At 39.0% G+C, this 4,689-nt stretch overlaps 1 non-coding gene across 1 annotated transcript; it reads left to right on the top strand.

Annotated features, from left to right (window-relative positions):
• Window positions 1-3,839: 3,839 nt before the first annotated feature.
• Window positions 3,840-3,946, top strand: LOC125996467 (U6 spliceosomal RNA). Its single transcript, XR_007491273.1, has one exon. It is a non-coding gene; the product is annotated as a U6 spliceosomal RNA (small nuclear RNA).
• The last annotated feature ends 743 nt before the right edge of the window (window positions 3,947-4,689 follow it).

Raw genomic sequence — 4,689 nt, 5'->3', positions numbered from 1 at the left:
ACAGATGAAAATAGAAGTCTATGATAAGATCAACAGAAACAACTTAAGAATCATTGGAGTCCCAGAGACCCAGGAAGAAAATTTCCAGGAAGAATCAATGGTCAAGAACATCATTAAAGTGAAACTTCCAGAGCAAAAGAATATATGTGATCAAATCCTGCATGCCCGAAGAGTACCAACCAAAAGAGACCCAGAAAACCACCCAAGACACATCCTAGTCACAATAACAAATCCCACAGATAAAGACAGAATTCTAAAAACAGCAAGATCAAAAGGGGAAATCACGTTCAAGCAAGCTTCCCTGAGATTTACCGCAGACCTGTCACCAGAAACACTCAATGCCAGAAAGCAGTGGTGGGATATTGTGACAAAACTGAATGAAGTGAAAACTTCACCCAGAATACTATACCCAGCAAAACTCACTTTCCGGTTTGACGGAAGAATACATGGCTTCACAGACAAAAAACAGCTCAGAAACTTCACAGACACAAAACCAGTCTTAAGAGAAGAACTGAAAGACCTAATCTAAGACAAGACTACCCAAAAGACACACCAAATTTCAAAATAAAGATGGCGTTAAATCCCAGGACAATTCTTTCTCTCAACGTCAATGGACTAAATACACCAGTCAAGAGACACAGAGTGGCTAAATGGATCAAAACACTCAATCCAACCTTCTGCTGCCTACAAGAAACGCACCTGAATAGTCAGAACAAACATAGCCTCAAAATAAAAGGCTGGAGAAAAATTATCCAAGCAAACAACACCCATAAAAAAGCTGGAGTGGCCATATTAATATCAGATAATGCAAACTTTATACTCAGGAAGGTTGTAAGGAACAAAGATGGACATTTTATATTAATCAAGGGGTACGTAGAGCAGGAAGAATTCACTCTCCTAAACATATATGCACCGAATGAGGGGCCAGCAAAATATTTAATACAACTGTTGACAAATCTGAAAAATAATATCAATAACAACACAATAATTGTGGGGGACCTTAACACGGCTTTGTCAACACTGGATAGGTCAACCAGACTGAAACCCAACAAGAATATACTAGACCTGAGGAGAGAAATGGAAGAAAGAGGCCTAGTGGATATATATGGACACTCCATCCCCAGAAACCTGGATACACATTCTTCTCCAATGTACATGGGACATTCTCCAGGATAGACTACATGCTGGCACATAAAACATACCTCCATAAGATCAAGAGGATAGAAATTCTACAGACTACCTTCGCTGACCACAAGGCTCTGAAATTATTTGTGAACTCCAAAGGGACTCAGAAGAAACACTTTAACACCTGGAAGTTAAACAGCCTCATACTCAATGACCAGTGGGTCCGAGATGAAATCAAGGAGGAAATCAAAAGGTTCCTGGAAACAAATAACAATAAAGCCACAAACCATCAGAACTTATGCGACACAGCAAAAGCAGTACTGAGAGGAAAATTTATACCTTTGCAAGCACATATCAGGAAGGAAGAAGGAGCTTACTTGAGTAGCTTAATGACACAGCTAATAGAACTAGAAAATGCTCAACAAAAGGACCCAAGAATAGGTAGACAGAAGAAAATACCAAAGCTGGAGCAGAAATCCACGAAGTGAAAACTCAAAAAACAATCCGAAAGATCAACGAAAGCAGAAGTTGGTTCTTTGAAAAAATAAACAAGATTGATAGACCACTGGCAAACCTAACAAAGAAAGAGAGAGAGAGAGAAACTTGATAACTCGTATCAGGAATGAAAAAGTAGAGATCACTACTGATATGACAGAGATTCAAAGGGTAATCAGAAACTACTTTGAAAAACTCTACGCCACTAAAAATGAGAACCTGGAAGAAATGGATAAATTCTTGGACTCTTATAATCTTCCACGGTTGAGGAAGAGGATGTAGCATATCTAAACACCCCCATCACCATTGATGAAATTAAAACAGTAATCAAATGTCTGCCGAAAAACAAAAGCCCAGGTCCAGATGGATTCACTAATGAATTCTATCAAACTTTCCAAGAGGAACTACTGCCAATCTTGGCAAGACTCTTTCATGAAATTGAACAAACAGAAACACTTCCAAATAGCTTTTATGAAGCCAACATCACCTTGATACCTAAACCAGACAGAGATGCTACAAAAAAAGAAAATTACAGACCAATATCACTGATGAATGCAGATGCAAAGATCCTCAACAACATCCTGGCAAATAGGATTCAATGCCTCGTTAAGAAGATCATCCACTACGATCAAGTAGGTTTCATCCCAGGAATGCAAGGCTGGTTTAACATCCGTAAATCTATCAACATAATACACAACATCAATAACAAGAAAAATAAAAACCACATGATCATATCAATAGATGCAGAGAAACCAGTGATAAGGTCCAACACCCATTCTTGATCAAAACTCTCAGCAAGATGGGAATGGAGGGAACCTTTCTCAATATAGTGAAGGCCATCTACCACAAGCCAGTGGCAAATATTATCCTCAATGGAGAAAAACTAAAAGCCTTCCCTCTAAATTCTGGCACAAGACAAGGCTGTCCTCTCTCACCACTCCTATTCAACATAGCACTGGAAGTACTTGCTATAGCGATTAAACAAGAAAAGGATATCAAGGGAATCCAGATAGAAAAGGAAGAAGTCAAGCTCTCACTGTTTGCAGATGACATGATACTCTACTTAGAAAACCCTAAAGACTCTATCAAAAAGCTTCTAGAAACAATAGACTCATATAGCAAGGTGGCAGTCTACAAAATTAACACACAAAAATCAATGGCCTTTCTATACACCAATAGCAATAAGGAAGAAATGGACATTAAGAACACAACCCCATTCACAATAGTGCCACACAAACTCAAATATCTTGGAATCAACTTGACTAAATATGTGTAGGACCTATACAAGAAAACTATAAAACTCTGCTCCAAGAAATAAGAGAGGACACACGGAAATGGAAACGCATACCCTGCTCATGGATTGGCAGGATAAACATCATCAAAATGGCAATACTCCCCAAGGCATTATACAGATTTAATGCCATCCCTCTAAAGATACCCATGACATTCTTCAAAGAAGTGGATCAACACTTTTGAAATTCATTTGGAACAATAAACACCTCGAATAGCTAAAGCAATCATTGGGAAAAAGAATATGGGAGGAATTACTTTCCCAACTTTAAACTGTACTACAAAGCAATAGTTATCAAAACAGCATGGCAATGGAATAAGGACAGGTCCTCAGATCAGTGGAATAGACTTGAATACTCAGAAAATGTTCCCCAGACATACAATCACCTAATTTTTTATAAAGGAGCAAGAAATCCTAAATGGAGCAGGGAAAGCCTCTTCAACAACTGGAGTTGGCACAATTGGATAGCCACTTGCAAAAAATTGAACTTAGACCCCCAGCTAACATCATGTACGAAGGTAAAATCCAAATGGATTAAAGACCTCGATATCAGCCCCAAAACCATAAGATATATAGAACAGCACATAGGCAAAACACTCCAGGACATTACAGGCATCTTCAAGGAGGAAACTGCACTCTCCAAGCAAGTGAAAGCAGAGATTAACAGATGGGAATATATTAAGCTGAGAAGCTTCTGCACCTCAAAGAAAATAGTGCCCAGGATACAAGAGCCACCCAGAGTGGGAGAAACTATTCACCCAATACCCATCAGATAAGGGGCTAATCTCCAAAATATACAAGGCACTGACAGAACTATACAAGAAAAAAACATCTAACCCCATCAAAAAATGGGGAGAAGAAATGAACAGACACTTTGACACAGAAGAAATACACATGGCCAAAAGACACATGAAAAAATGCTCCGCATGTGCTCGCTTCGGCAGCACATATAATAAAATTGGAATGATACAGAGAAGATTAGCATGGCCCCTGCGCAAGGATGACACGCAAATTCGTGAAGCGTTCCATATTTAAAAAAAAATGCTCCACATCACTAATCATCAGGGAGATGCAAATCAAAACAACGATGAGATACCACCTCACACCCCAGAGAATGGCACACATCACAAAAATGAGAATAAACAGTGTTGGCGGGGATGTGGAGAGAAAGGAACTCTTATCCACTGCTGGTGGGAATGCCGTATAGTTCAACCTATATGGAAAGCGATATGGAGATTCCTCCAAAAACTGGAAATCGAGCTCCCATACGATCCAGCTATACCACTCCTAGGAATATACCCTAGGAACACAAAAAATACAATACAAAAACCCCTTCCTTACACCTATATTCATTTCAGCACTATTTACCATAGCAAGACTCTGGAAACAACCATGATGCCCCTCAACAGACGAATGGCTAAAGAAACTGTGGTACATATACACAATGGAATATTATGCAGCTGTCAGGAGAGATGAAGTCATGAAATTTTCCTATACATAGATGTACATGGAATCTATTATGCTGAGTGAATGAAATAAGTCAGAGAGAGAGAGAAAAACTCAGAATGGTCTCACTCATCTATGGGTTTTGAGAAAAATGAAAGACACCCTTGTAATAATAATTTTCAGACACAAAAGAGAAAAGAGCTGGAAGTTCCAGCTCACCTCAGGAAGCTCACCACAAAGAGTGATGAGTTTAGTTAGAGAAATAACTACATTTTGAACTGTCTTAATAACGAGAATGTATGAGGAAAATGGAGAGCCTGTCTAGAGTACAG

Source organism: Suncus etruscus, chromosome 1 (assembly GCF_024139225.1).
Source record: "Suncus etruscus isolate mSunEtr1 chromosome 1, mSunEtr1.pri.cur, whole genome shotgun sequence".
Taxonomy (NCBI): domain Eukaryota; kingdom Metazoa; phylum Chordata; class Mammalia; order Eulipotyphla; family Soricidae; genus Suncus; species Suncus etruscus.
The sequence above is the reverse complement of the archived record's forward strand: the minus strand, read 5'-3'. Positions and strand labels throughout refer to the sequence as shown.